Source organism: Panthera pardus, unplaced genomic scaffold (assembly GCF_024362965.1).
Source record: "Panthera pardus isolate Hobbes unplaced genomic scaffold, ASM2436296v1 HiC_scaffold_16, whole genome shotgun sequence".
NCBI classification, from domain to species: Eukaryota; Metazoa; Chordata; class Mammalia; order Carnivora; family Felidae; genus Panthera; species Panthera pardus.
The window spans coordinates 92,838,586-92,854,538 of record NW_026526721.1 but is presented as its reverse complement, the minus strand read 5'-3'; positions in this window follow the sequence as shown (position 1 = coordinate 92,854,538).

Here is a 15,953-nt window from a genome sequence, read left to right as displayed (position 1 = left end):
TCTAGATCAGAGTTGGCCAACTTTTTTTTAACTTTTTTTTAAATTTTTTTTCAACGTTTTTTATTTATTTTTGGGACAGAGAGAGACAGAGCATGAACGGGGGAGGGGCAGAGAGAGAGGGAGACACAGAATCGGAAACAGGCTCCAGGCTCCGAGCCATCAGCCCAAAGCCTGACGCGGGGCTCGAACTCACGGACTGCGAGATCGTGACCTGGCTGAAGTCGGACGCTTAACCGACTGCGCCACCCAGGCACCCCCCAACTTTTTTTTTAAATAAAAAATCAGATGAAAATATTTTAGGCTTTGTGAACCATAGGATCTCTGTTAGAAGTCCTTTGTCATTGTAGCATGAAAGCAGAGATCAACAATACATAAAGAAATAAGGCTGTGTTCAATAAAACTTTATTTACAAAAACATGTGTGGGCCACTGATCTAGATTAACTAGAGTTATAGAGATAAGGAGATACTGATTATCCCAATCACAATGAAAACAAATGTGCAATCAGAATTCTCACACCCTAGATGTTTATTGAGCCCATCCCCGGGCAGTGATGGATTCAGGAGTGGACATGTGACCTAACTCTGGCTGGTGAAACAAGACAGGAAGTATGGTTAGGGGCATCTGGGGAAAGTCTTGCCATTCCTAATGGGCAGCTGCTGTTCTGCCCCTTTTGAACCTTGCCTTGACTAGCTGTGACACCTGGAATCACTACAGCCACCAACCTGAGGATGAAGCCAACACTAAAGAGGGCAGAACCAAGAGATGGAAAGAGCCTAATCAACCAACACTGGAGCCTGCCCTACCTCTGGATTTCCTATGATGAAAGATGAATTTTCCTATTTCACAAATGGGGCTTCTGTACATCGAGCTGAAAGTATTCTAGTTGATTCAGTTATGTTTCCCCCAAGATTTCTTTTAGTTACAAATTTAATACTGAACCACTGACTCCTCCATGTAGGGAATTTCTTGTCTCTTTTAGAAGACATAATCACATTAGTTTATCTTTCCCTAAAAAAATCATTAGGGGGTTGAGATTGTCATATCAAATCAGAAACAAAGAAATAGTATTTTCCAGTTATTCTTTGGCTTTTATTCTCCTCCCACAAGGCAAATACCCAAAAGCACCAGCCCTGCTTTTGAAGCAGATTCCTTTTAGGCTCTTTCTCTGACTCAACATAGCAGTCACTGTTGACCACCCACCTTGCAGTCATTCTATCCACTAATCTTCCCTTTGATCAGAACCTTGATTTTGTTCAGCTATCAGGAGACCACATAGTTTAGAAAAGGGTGGACCTTCCCCCAGACCTATAGAGGATGATAATTAATCTAATCCAATCCTGGAAATTCCATTTTCCTTGCCAGCAAATGATTTAAGAATGAGCATGTCTGTATTTCTGAATAGTGAGTGTGGAAGAGAAAAACTCAGTTTTACAAAGGGATACAAGGAAGCATTTTATAGTTGTGAAGTTGACTCTTGAACAATGGGTTGGGGGGAGAGGAGCTAGGGGCAGCAACACTCTGGGCAGTTGAAAATCCATGTATAAGTTTTGAATCCCCCCACCCCCTGCCCAAACTGAACTACTAAATAGCCTACTGTTTATTTTTTCTTTTTTTTCTTCTATCTTCTTTTTTTTCAGTTTTATTTATTTTTGAAAGAGAGAGAGAGAGAGAGAGAGAGCACTTGTGCCAGAAGGGGAGGGCAGAGAGAGAGAGAGAGGGAGAGAGAAAATCCCAAGCAAGCTCTGCACTGTCAGCGCAGAGCCTGGCGCGGGGCTCAAACCCACAAACCATGAGATCATGACCCGAGCTAAAGTTGGAAGCTTAGCTGACTGAACCACCCAGGCATCCCTAATAGCCTACTGTTGACCAGAAGCTTTATAGAGAAGATTAACACATATTTTGTATGTTCTATGTATTATACACTGTATTCTTACCATAAAGTAAGCTAGAGAAAAGACAATGTTATTAAATCATTAGGAAGAGAAAATACATTTACAGTACTGTACTGTATTTATATAGTTAAAAAAAAATCCGTGTATAAGTGGACCTGTGCAGTTTAAACTGTGATTTTCAAGGGTCAACTGTCTTGAATCTGCAGCAGCCCCCTTGCAAGCCTGTGATCAGAAGCCAACATGGTGAGCAAAGAGTAGCAGAAGATTAAAGAGAACCTGGATCCTTAGTGATGGCAATGAGCCACTGCCTTCACCAAACCTGGAATCACCCTCCCTCAGGCTTTCCACGTTTTTGGTGCCAATTGAATTGATCTTCTGTTAAGTGCTGCAGAAACCACACCAACTGGAACACTCACTAATAAGTTGCCTTGGGCAGACTGCATCGGGTTCCTGAACTTGTCTTAACTGGTTACGAAGAAACAGCATGATGCTTGCACTATACTGATCTGAGATAATATATATACTATACATTGGTAAATGATTTTATGGAACCTATGAAGACAGTATGACTCTGGAATTATTTTAAAATATTAGCCAAGCCTAATGAATAAGCCAGGATGTTTTATACTTCTAGGACAAATTCAAATTTGTATATACTTTAGATTATAGGCTATCAAATCATTCACTTTAAGGTTTGTACCAGGAATCATATTTTTTTAAGTTTAGTTATTCATTTTGAGAGAGACAGAAAGAGTAAGAGAGAGAGTAACAGAGAGGGGCAGAAGGAGAAAGGGAGAGAAAGAATCCCAAGCTCCCCTATCAGGAATCATATTAAAATACTCTGGTCTCCTGAGGTGCCTGGGTGGCTCGGTCAGTTCAGCTTCAGACTCTTGATCTCAGCTCTGGTCATGAGCTCACAGTTGGGTTCGTGGGATCAGGCTCCCTGGGCTGTCAGCTAGGAGCCTGCTTGGGATTCTCTCTCTCTCTCTCTCTCTCTCTGTTCCTCCCTCGTGCATGCACACTTGCTCTCTCTCTCAAAATAAATAAATAAAACTTAAAAAAATAAATGAAAACATCTTCTCTAATGCTGTATCTGTCAAATTCTTGTTTTTATTCTTTTTCTTTCAACACATTTTAGAGTTCCCAAAATGTGGTGATGATGACTTTATATTGCATTGTCACAAAGAATAATAAAAATAATTATTACCTCATTAGTATAAAGAGTACAGAAAATCATCATTCTCTATAATACCCTAAGGAATGACAAACTGTCTACATTTCCTTTAGTGGCAATTCATGGAAATTAAAAAGAATGTGGTATGTTGTTATTATTTTATTTAATTCTTCAGTGAAACATTCTGGAGAGTGAAGCAAAAATAATCCCACACTTTTATTTTTTATTTTTTTTAATATGAAATTTATTGTCAGATTGGTTCCCATACAACACCCAGTGCTCATCCCAACAGGATAATCACACACTTTTAGTGCTAAATAGAATAATTCGTAATGACCAAGATGATATAAATATACCATTTCTCTTGCTCCGTATCCTTAGCTTTAAGAAAAACTTTTTCTAGAAGGGATTAGCATAAAAATGAGGTGGAAGGCTTAGCTGTGGAATCAGACAAACCTAAGGTCAAGACCTGGATCTTTCACCTACTACTAGCTCCATTCCGGGCTTCTCATATGTAAATGGATGATTAGCCCAATCCTTCCATTTTAAGGTTTTTGCAGGGATTAAGCAAACAGGCAGAAAGAGTACCCACAATAGAGAAAGTGTTCAATAAATGGTTCCTCCTTCTCTTCCACGTTATTATTATCTAGCTAGAGAGAAAGCTGCCCAAGTGCAAAAGCACCACATTCAGGTCACTTTTCACTTCCTAGTCCTGTGATGAGCTTCCTGGGGTCGGGTGGAGGGGAAAGGGGCTTTGTATTATCCTCCCAATCTTCAGCCATTGTCTGTACCCGTCCTGGACGGGATTGGAAAACAAAAGAGGGCAGACTGCAGGCAAATAGCGTGGGGAGCTTTATGGGAAAGGGGGAAATTTATAAAAAGGGGAAAGCAAAGAATGCAGAAGGCAAGTTGCTGCTTCACAATTTATCTTCAGGAATCCTTCATCTCCCTTCACACAGCAGCCAGGAGCAAATTGAATTTAATAAGTTGAATCAAATCCTTAAGGCAGAAAGGCAACGTACTTTCAAAGGAAGTCCATGATGATCTCTTTTGAAAATACTCTTGCAAACTCTTGAATTTATCCATTTTACAAACTTGGAGGTTTTGTACATTGATTTTCAATTTTGACATAGATATGACTTTGTAGGGGATTTTAGAACAAATAGGAATCTAAGGAACAAACTGATGGTTGGTAGAAGGGAGCAGGGGGATGGGCCAAATGGGGAAATAGAATGGGAGGTACAGGCTTCCAGTTTTGGAACCAATAAGCCAGGGGGATAAAAGGTACAACGTGTAGGGTAGAGTCAATGCTATTGTGATAGCGTTGTATGGTGACAGATGACAGCTATACTTGTGAGCAGAGCATAACGTGTAGACTTGTGCAATCACGATGTCTCACGCTTGAAACTAATGTAACATTGCGTGTCGTCTATATTTCAATTTAAAACAAGAGAATAAACAGAAATCTGAAATGGAACTCAATAGAAAAGCAATTAAAATGAGGTTGCAATACCAGAGGCTTTTTCAATTATAGCTTTAAAAAAAAAAAAAAAAAAAAAAGGCTTATTGGCTGCTTAGAACTTGCCAGGCAGGGTCTGAGCACTTCATACATATGAAGCACTTCCTCACAACCTCCCTGCAAGGTGGGTGATGTTGTCTGAGACACAGGGAAGCTAGGACATAACTACCATGCATCCTTGTCCCCCTTCACTTTTGTTTTATACAGATAGAGAAACTGAAGTCATTTATGCTCTCCCACTTTTAAAGCAAATCGGGCTTTGAGGAAAATAAGGGAACCTCGCCATCTGGTGGCTGCTCATGGTATGTGACGATAAGGTGACCCCATTCAGCTGTCCAGGAGATAGGAGGTGAGAAGGCCTCCCCTTTGCTGCTCAAACCTGCTAAGGTACCTCTCAAACAGCTGAGCTGGCCTCTCCTGAAGGGTCACTGTCTTTAAAAATCCCATGCTCTGCCCAGATCCTTCCTAATAAAAACTGAAGTAACACTATTTTTTTTCTATTCTTCAAGTGAGGAGGTTTCATGAGACACGGTCCAGCAACAATGGGCCAGAAGTCCCCTGATCTTATTTCATTAAAAACAACAACAACAACAACAACAACAACAACAACAACAACAACACAGACATTCAGTGTCCATGCCTTCTAGAAAGGGATTCACAGTTGACCAGAAAATTGTTATTTGAAAATATCCACTTCATAGTTGCCTCCTGTATCTTGGGCTTTACAGCAGAGAAGGGGACACATAAGCCTCCCTTGTTTTAAATAAGTCATGGAATTAAAATGTTGCATGTAAATTGAATATTTGAGTTTCCAACCATAACGATTATCTGGGCACGTTGTTTTCTTTTCTTTTCTTTTTTTTTTTTAAATTAATGTTTATTTATTTTTAGAGGGAGAGAGAGAGAAACAGAGCATGAGTGGGGGAGGAACAGAAAGAGAGGGAGACACAGAATCCGAAGCAGGCTCCAGGCTCTGAGCTGTCAGCACAGAGCCCAATGCGGGGCTCGAATTCATGGGCCACAAGATCATGACCTGAGTTGAGGTCATATGCTCAACCTACTGAGCCACCGAGGTGCCCCTGGGGACATTGTTTCCTTAAATACTTAATTCATAAATCACAGCTTTTGAAATTTGGGTTTCTCAACTCTAGATAGGTTCTGTTCATGATTTTCTATCAGATGTGTGCCCATCTAGCTGTATCAGAATCACTTGGGGATCTTAACCGAAACAAAAAGATCCCAGACTTCTTCCCAGACATTCTGATTTGGTCCCCGGCACCTGCATTTTTAGATGTTCCTCAGGAGTTACTGAAGGGCAGTGAGCTTAGGGAATCACTGCTCCTACACCACTTTGCTGACCATAATAAAGAACGTTGGTGGAAAACACACAAATTAGATACTCTTTCCACCCATCAGTTTGGCAAAACAGAAGAATTGTTACTATCCCCTTCCAATGACGCTATGGAAACAGCTATTCTCATTTCCTGCTGCTGTGAGAGTGAGCTGTGACCAAAGTTGAAGAAAGCAATCAGACATTATTTGTAACATCTAAAATGTTAAATTGACCTAGCAATCCCAATTTAGGACCCAAAGGTCAAAAAAGGATCAAGGCCAAAAAGGTTTATCGTAGCGTTATTTGTAGTGATTAACTAGGAACACGCTGATGGTAGAATAAATTAGGATTTAGTCATTCAGTGAGGTATTATGCAGTATTTTTTAAAAAATCAATTAGACGTGAATGTTGGAAAGGGGTCTAAATACTATTAAAGAGTCGCTGACTTTTATACACACAAGTGTGTGTATAAAAGAAAAAATTAATAAAGCTGGGATATTAGTTATATATACTTGTGTGAGAAGGGAGAAAGATGTGAAAGAACACATCATTTTAACATTAGATTCTTCATGGTGGGAAGAAAGTGGTGGAATCATTGATTTTTAACTTGTTCCTCATATATTTCCACATTTCATTCATCATAAACAGCATGAATTTCTTTTGCAATTTCAAAGACCCCATAGATTTTTTTTTTAAACATGTTGTTGGACCAGAATAGTGTATTCTCTTCCAAAATCTCTCCTTTGGCGTGATTATCAATACCACTGAGATAAAGCTTAATTTATAAAATATTAGTAATACATGTTCAAGACGTAAAGAATAATACTAAAGAGAACCAAGGCTGTGCGCCCACATCCAGATTCAGAAACAGAGCATTACCCTGTCCTTTGATGCTTTCTGGAGACCCTCAACACTCGCATCCCCTCCCTCCATCCTGGAATTATGCCTTTTTCATACTGGTGATTTTCATTATAAATTCATACACATGTATCCTAGACAATATATAGGTGGCTGAGTAATAGTCTATTGTGTGTATAGGCCACATTTCGCTTATTCATTCACCTGGATAAAAATGGGTATTTGGGTTGTTTCTTCCTTTGTGAACAGTGCTGCTATGAACATGTGTGTACAAGCATTTGTTTAAGTATCTGTTTTCATTTCTCCCGGAGTTACACTTGGGAGGGGAACCGCAGGGTCATATGGCAAGTCTATGTTTAACTTTTTGAGGAACAACCAAGTTGTTTTCCACAGCAGCTGCACCATTTTACATTCCTACCAGCAGCAACGTATGATGGTGCCAATTTCTCCACACCCTTACCAGCGTTTCTTATTGTGTATAGTTGTTGTTGTTGTTGTTGTTGTAGAGTAACCATCCCACTGAGTACAAAGTGACATCTCATTGTGGTTTAGGCCTTTATCCAGTTTTTAATTGTGTTGTCTTTTTGTTGTTAAATTGTAAGAGTTCTTTACATATTGCGGATATGAGTCCCTTATCAGATATATGATTTGCAAATATTTTCTCACATTCTGTACACTGGCTTTTCACTTTCTTGATGTCTTGTCACTTTATAGACAATATTCTTTGATGTACAAGAGTTTTTAATTTTAAGTCCACTTTCTCTATTTTTTTTCTTCTCTTGCTCACGCTGTTAGTATATATCTAAATTCCATTGCCAAATATAAGGTCATGAAAATTCAGATATTTTTTTTTCTGAGTTTAGTAGTTTTGCTTTTATATATAGGTCTATAATCCATTAGGAAAAATTTTTAAATGTTTATTTATTTTTGAGAGAGAGAAAGAGAGACAGAATGTGGTTGGGGGAGGAGCAGAGAGAGGGAGACAGAATCCAAGGCAGGCTCCAGGCTCTGAGCTGTCAGCACAGAGCCTGATGCATGGCTTGAACCCACGAACTGTGAGATCATGACCTGAGCTGCAGTCGGACGCTTAACACACTGAGCCACCCAAGCGCCCCCATTTTGAATGGTTCTTTTATATATTGTGAGGTAGAATCCAACTTCATCCTTTTGCATGTGGATGTCCAACTGTTCTAGCACCATTTATTGAAGAGACTATGCTTTCTTCCATTGAAGGGCATTGGTATCCTTGTCAAAAATCAGTTGGATAAAGATGTGTGGGCTTATTACTAGACTCTCAATTTTATTCCACTGTCCTGTCTATCCTTATGCCAGTGCCACACTGTTTCTGATTACTGTAGTTTTGTAATATACTTTGCAGTTAGGAAGTGTGATGCCTCCAGATTTGTTGTTCTTGCTCAGACTTGCTTTGGCTATTCAGGGTCTTCTATGACTGTGTATGAAATTTTAGATTTTTTTTTCTATTTCTGTGAAGAATGCATCAAGATTTTGGCAGAGATTACATCAAATCTGTAGATCACTTAACACAATAGAAACATTTTAACAATATTAATTCTTCCAATCCATGAACACAGAATATCTTTCTATTTAACTGTGTCCTCTTTGATTTCCTTCATCTTCATGCTTCAGTATAGAAATCTTTCATCTCTTTGGTTAAGTTTATTTCTCGTTATTTTATTCTTTTTGTTACTATTGTAAATGTAATCATTTTCTTAATTTCCTCTTTGGATAGTTTAATTGTTTGTGTATAGAAATGTGACTTAATTTTCTAAGTTGATTTTGTATCCCACAACTTTACTGAACTCATTTTATTAGTTCCAACAAATTTTTTGTTGTTGTTGAATCTTTAGGGGTTTCTACATATATGATAATATTACCTGCACAGATAATTTTCTTTCTTTCTTTCCAATTTGGATGCCTTTTACTTATTTATCTTCTCTAATTGCTCTGGCTAAGACTTTCTATACTCTGTTGAATAGAAGTGGTAAGAAAATGCCTCATTGCCTGGTACTGGATATTAGAGGGAAAGCTTTCAGTTTTCCCCCCACAGATTATAATGTTAGCTTGGAGCTTTCACATATGGCTTTTATGTTGTTGAGGTGAGTTTCTTTTATCCTATTTTGTTGAGAGTTTTAATCATGAATGGATGTCGAACTTTGTCAAATGATTTTGTGTCTATCGAGATGACCATGTTTTGGTTTTTTTCCCATTTTGTTAATATGGTGTCTCACATTGATTGGTTTATAGATGTTGAAGCATTCTTGTAATGATTTAATTGTTGTTGAATTCAGTTTGCTAGTATTTTGTTGAGTTTTGAATCTATATTCATCAGGAATATTGGCTTGTAGTTTTTTTCCTTATGGTATCTTTCTCTGGTGTTGTTATTAGGGTGGTAGTGGCCCCATACAAGGAGTACCTCATAAAAGCTAGTGGACTCATAAAAGGAGTTTTCCCTTTTCTCTTTTTGGAAGAGATTAAGAAGGATTGGAATTCTTTTTTTTTGTAATTTGTTTTGTATTTTTATTTATTTATTTATTTATTTATTTATTTATTTATTTATTGTCAAGTTAGCTAACATACAGTGTAGTCTTGGCTTCACAAGTAGATTCCTGTGATTCATCACTTGTGTACAACATCTGGTGCTCATCCCAACAAGTGCCCTCCTCAATGTCCATCACCCATTTTCCCCACCCCTCAAACCCCCGTCCCCATCAACCTTCAGTCTCTTCTCTGTGTTTAAATGTCTCTTATGGTTTGCCTCCCTCACTGTATCTTATTTTTCCTTCCCTTCCCCTATGGTCTTCTGTTAAGTTTCTCAAATTCCACATATGAATGAAATCATAGGGATATCTGTCTTTCTCTGACTGACTTATTTCACTTACCATAATACCTTCCAGTTCCATCTATGTTGTTGCAAATGTCAGGATTTCATTCTTATTGCCAAGTAGTATTTCATTGTATATATATACCACATCTTCTTTATCCATTCATCAATTGATTTTCCATATTTTTGCTGTTGTTGATAGCGCTGCTATAAACATTGACTTACATGTGCCTCTATGAATCAGCAGCACTCTTGTATCCCTTGGATAAATTCCTAGTAGTGCTATTGCTGCATGGGGTAGTTCTGTTTTTAATTTTTTGAGGAACCTCCGTACTGTTTTCCCAGAGCAGCTGCACCAGTTTGCATTCCCACCAACAGTGCAAGAGGGTTCCCCTTTCTCCACATCCTCGCCAACATCTGTTGCTTCCTGAGTTATTAATTTTAGCCACTGTGACTGGTGTGAGGTGGTATCTCAATGTGGTTTTAATTTGTATTTCCCTGTTAATGAGCTATGTTGAATATCTGGATATCTTCTTTGGAAAAGTGTCTATTCATGTCTTTTGCCCAGTGGTAGAAATCCCACTTGGTCGTGGTGAATAGTTTTTTCAATGTATTGTTGGATCGCGTTGGCTAATATCTTGTTGAGGATTTTTGCATCCATGTTCATCAGGGAAATTGGTCTATAGTTCTCCTTTTTAGTGGGGTCTCTGTCTGGTTTTGAAATCAAGGTAATGCTGGCTAATAGAAACAGTTTGGAAGTTTTCCTTCCATTTCTATTTTTTGGAACAGCTTCAAGAGAATAGGTGTTAACTCTTTCTTAAATGTTTGGTAGAATTCCCCTGGAAAGCCATCTGGCCCTGGACTCTTGTGTTTTTGGCAAATTTTTGATAACTAATTCCATTTCTTTACTGGTTATGGGTCTGCTCAAATTTTCTATTTCTTCCTGTTTCAGTTTTGGTAGTGTATATGTTTCTAGGATTTGTCCATTTCTTCCAGATTGCCCATTTTATTGGCATATAATTGCTCATAATATTCTCTTATTCTTGTTTTTATTTCTGCTGTGTTGGTTGTGATCTCTCCTCTTTCATTCTTGATTTTATTTATTTGGGTCCTTTCCTCTTTCTTTTTGATCAAACTGGCTAGTGGTTTATCAATTTTGTTAATTCTTTCAAAGAACCAACTTCTGGTTTCATTGATCTGTTCTCATGGTTTTTTTTTTTTTTTTTTTGGTTTCGACAGCATTAATTTCTGCTCTAATCTTTATTATTTCCTGTCTTCTGCTGGTTTGGGGTTTTATTTGCTGTTCTTTTTCCAGCTCCTTAAGGCATAAGGTTAGGTTGTGTATCTGAGATCTTTCTTCCTTCTTTAGGAAGACCTGAATTGCTATATACTTTCCTCTTATGACCACCTTTGCTGCATCCCAGAGGTTTTGGGTTGTAGTGCTATCATTTCCATTGACTTCCACATACTTTTTAATTTCCTCTTTAACTGCTTGGTTGGCCCATTAATTCTTTGGTAGGGTGTTGTTTAGTCTCCAAGTATTTGTTACCTTTCCAAATTTTTTCTTGTGGTTGATTTCAAGTTTCATAACATTGTGGTCTGAAAATATGCACGGTATGATCTCGATCTTTTTGTACTTACTTAGGGCTGATTTGTGTCCCAGTATGTGGTCTATTCTGGAGAACGTTCCATGTGCACTGAAGAAGAATGTATATTCTGCTCCTTTAGGATGAAATATTCTGAATATATCTGTTAAGTCCATCTGGTCCAGTGTGTCACTCAAAGCCATTGTTTCCTTGTTGATTTTTTGATTAGATGACCTGTCCATTGCTGTGAGTGGGGTGTTGAAATCTTCTACTATTATGGTATTACTATTGATGAGTTTAAAAGTGGGTCTCTTGTAAACAGCATATAGATGGATCTTGTTTTCTTATGCATTCTGTTACCCTATGTCTTTTGATTGGAGCATTGAATCCATTGACATTTAGAGTGAGTACTGAAAGACATGAATTTACTGCCATTATGTTGCTTGTAGAGTTGGAGTTTCTGGTGTTGCTCTCTGGTCCTTTCTAATGTTTGTTGCTTTTGGTATATATACATATATATATGTATATATATATACGAATATATATATATGAATATATATATATTCATCGTTTCTCCCCTCAGAGAGTCCCCCTTAAAATTTCTTGCAGGGCTGGTTAAGTGGCCACGAACTCTAATTTTTGTCTGGGAAACTTTTTATCTCTCCTTCTACTTTGAATGACAGTCTTGCTGGATTAAGAATTCTTGGTTGCATGTTTTTCTGATTCAGCACATTGAATATATCCTGCCACTCCTTTCTGGCCTTCCAAGTTTCTGTAGATAGGTCTGCTACAAACCTGATCTGTCTTCCCTTGTAGGTTAAGGACTTTTTTTTACCTTGCTGGTTTCATGATTCTCTCCTTGCCTGAGTATTTTGTGAATTTGACTATGATATGGCTTATTGATGGTCAGTTTTTGTTGAATCTAATGGCATCCTCTGTGCTTCCTGGATTTTGATGTCTGTGTCTTTCCCCAGGTTAAGAAAGTTTTCCGCTATGATTTGCTTACATAACCCTCTACCCCTATTTCTCTCTCTTCCTCTTCTGGGACCCCTATGATTCTGATGTTGTTCCTTTTTAATGAGTCACTGATTTCTCTAAGTGTTAAATCGTGCTCTTTTGCCTTAATCTCCCTCTTTTTTTCTGCTTCATTATTCTCCATAAGTTTGTCCTCTATATTGCTGATTCTCTATTCTGCCTCATCCATCCTTGCTGCCACTGTATCCATCTGTGATTGCAGCTCAGTTATAGCATTTTTTATTTCATCCTGACTAGTTTTTACTTCTTTTATCTCCACAGAAAGGGATTCTAATCTATTTTTGACTCCAGCTAGTATTCTCCTTATCATGATTCTAAATTCTCATTTAGACATCTTGCTTGTATCTGTGGTTAAGTCCCTGGCTGTCGTTTCTTCCTGCTCTTTATTTTGGGGTGAATTTTTCATTTTGTCATTTTGAAAGGAGAAAAGGAATTAATGAGGTAGAAAAATTAAAATTAAAAAAATAAAATTAAGAAAATATTAAATTAAAAAATTAAGAACACACACACACACACACACACAATAGAATAAATGATGCTAAATCCTAGGTGTTTTTGATCTGGGTTTGAAAGTGGCTTGATAGATTAGTGAAAAAAAGGGGAAAAGAAAAAAAACAAAAACAAAAGAAAGGAAATCATTTGAAAATTTGAAAAAAATGAATACATTGAAGTATACTAAAATGGAATGATGGAAGTAAAATAGACTTTGTAAAAATTTACACAAAAGTAAAAAATATAGGAGAAAAAAATTAAAGAAAATATTTTTAATAAAAATTGAAAATAAAAATGAATTTTTTCTCTTTCTGTATTCAAGAAAAAGAAAAGAAAAAGAGAAAAGAAAGAAAGAAAAAAAGAAAGAAAGAAAGAAAGAAAGAAAGAAAGAAAGAAAGAAAGAAAAGAAAGAAAGAAAAAGAAAGAAAGAAAACTGAATAGATGGACTGGCTAACAGACTGAAATACAACTGAAGTTACTTCATTTTCCCTTAGAAGTCAAACTATGAAGTGCTTTATAGTCCATAAACTAAGCTGGCAGTGAGACTTGTGTTCCTGAAGAGCGAGGTTGGCCCAGTTGAGCAGGTCTTAGTGTAATGGCTCTGTTCTCCACTAGATGGTGCTGCTAGCCTACTGGGGTGGATTGTTGTGGCACTTGTAGGTGCATATGCGCATGCGCAGGAACGGTGAAAATGGTGTCACCCAGCTACCCAGTCTCTAGTACCGGAACTCTGTTCTCCCTGATCAGCAATCGCGCACCCGTCCTTCCTCTTTGGCTTCCGTCCACTCCCTGCTTCCACACTGTCATGATCAAGCCCCAGGCAGCACCTCCCTCCCGAGTTTTATCTCAGATGTGGCTGCCTTCTCCGGCCCCCCACTTCTGAGTGACTGTGGCTTTGACCCTCTCTGCCTCTCTGTGGAGGGTCTCACTGAGCAATGGCCAGGTGCTGGCTGCACTCAGGAGTGCTTGTGGGACTGTGCTGCTGCTGATGCCCAGAGAGTGCGGTCAGCTGCCATCCTGCTCCCAAAAATGTTCGCGAGATAGTGTAGCAGCAGCTTCTCAGGGATTACGGAAAATCACAATACACATCTGGCACCAGGCTTCACCCCCAACAAACTTGTTCCAGCACCAGCAAATGTGGCCATTCTCTGGGGTCTGCTGGCCCAGGTGGCCTCACAGCCTCTACCAAATGTCCTTCCAGCTGTGGAATTGCTTCTCCCTGTGTGGCCCAAGAAACTCCCAGACCCCACTCTGCTCCTGGGGATTCGCCCTTTCCACCAGAGCACTGCCAGGTATCAGACTCTGAGCTCTCCCTGTTTAGAGTCTTAATGGAATTTAAACCCTCTCCTTTCTTTCTCCCTTTTTAGTTCAGTCCCTGCGGCTGTTTCCAATTTTCCACTTTCTCTCCAGCTGCTTTTGGGGAGGGGTGCTTTTCCTGTATTTTGACTCCCCCCATCTCTGTCATTTCCAGATGCAAAAGTGGCTCCCTGCCCTCTGCAGCTTCTCTCTCCCCAAGTTCACCTCTCCATGCCGCATACCTGCTGAATTCTGTGGTTCAGTTTGTGAAGATTGTTGTGTTAATCTTCAGATCAGTTTTCTAGGTGTGTAGGATGGTTTAGTGTTGGTCTGGCTGTATTTCATGGATGTGAGACACACAAAAAACTTCCATGCTGTTCTGCAATCTCCCTAAGTGTTCTATCCATTGTTGTAAATGGGATATTGAAGTCCATCCCTATTATTACATCATTGTCAATCTCTCCCTTCAGATCTGTCAGAATTTGCTTATATGTAGGTGTTCTGATGTTGAATGTGTATATATTTATAATTGTTATATCTTCCTGGTGAGTGGAACTTTTAGCATTATATATGACCTTGTCTCTAGAGACAATTTTTTACTTAGAGTCTATTTTGTTTTATGTAAGTGTAGCCACTCGTGTTTTTGTGGGGTTACTATGTGCATGGAATATTCTTCCATCCCTTCATTTTCAGTCTATGTGTGTCTTTTTATTTAAAGGTAATCTCTCGTAGACAGCATATTGCTGGGTCTTATTTTTTAAATCTATTCATCCACTCTAGGCCTTTTGATTGGAGAGTGTCTTATTTGATCTAGGCTGCTCTAACAAAATGCCACAGACTAGATGACTTATAAACAACAGAAACTTATTACCACAGTTCTGGAGGTTTGAAGTCAGCATAAGAGCGTCAGTATGGTCTTGTGAGGACCTCTTCTATTCTAAGCCTTCTCACTGTGTCCTTAAATGACAGAAGGAGCAAGGAGCCTCTCTCAGGTCTTTTTTATGAGGGCATTAACCTCATCCATAAAAGTGGAGCCCTTATGACCTAATCACTTCCCAAAGACCCCAGCTCCTAATACTATCACATTGGGCATTAGAATTTCAACACATGAATTTTGGGAAGACACATTAAGACCATAGCATTCTGCCCCTGGTCCCCTAAAATTCATGTCCTTGTATGCAAAATTAATTCATTCCATCTCAATAGTTTTAAAAGGTGTTTTAAAATGTTTTTAACTTGGGGCACCTGGGTGGCTCAGTCGGTTAAGCGTCTGACTTCGGCTCAGGTCATGATCTTGAGGTTCGTGGGTTCGAGCCCCGTGTCAGGCTCTGTGCTGACAGCTCGGAGCCTGGAGCCTGCTTCGGATTCTGTGTCTCCCTCTCTCTCTGACCCTCCCCCATTCATGCTCTCTCTCTCTGTTCTAAAAATAAATAAACATTAAAAAAATAAAATAAAAAAAATAATAAAAGGTTTTAAACTTATTCTAGCATCTCTAGCAATTCAAAAGTCTAAAGTTAAAAGTCTCATACAAATACTTTCTAAATCAGATATGGATTAGGCTTAAGGTACAATTCATTCTGAGGCAAATTGTTTTCCAGCTGTGAATATGCAAAATAAAACAAGTCATGTGCTTCCAAAATACAATGGTGGGCTAGGCATAAGGTAAACTCCCCATTCCAAAAAAGAGAAATAGGAAAGAAAGAGATGGTCAAGCAAGTCTAAACCCAATAGGGCAAACATCAAATCTTAAGGCTTAAATAATCTCTAATTAGATGCTCTGCCCACCGGGTCCAGTAGGGTGGAGATGGCATCTTTTAGGGACATTCGGGTATCCTTGCCCCCATGGCTTTTCTGAGGCATCCCAGATGGCAGCTCTCATGGGTTGGATTTGCATACCTGCAGCTTTCCCTGTGTGAAATTGCAC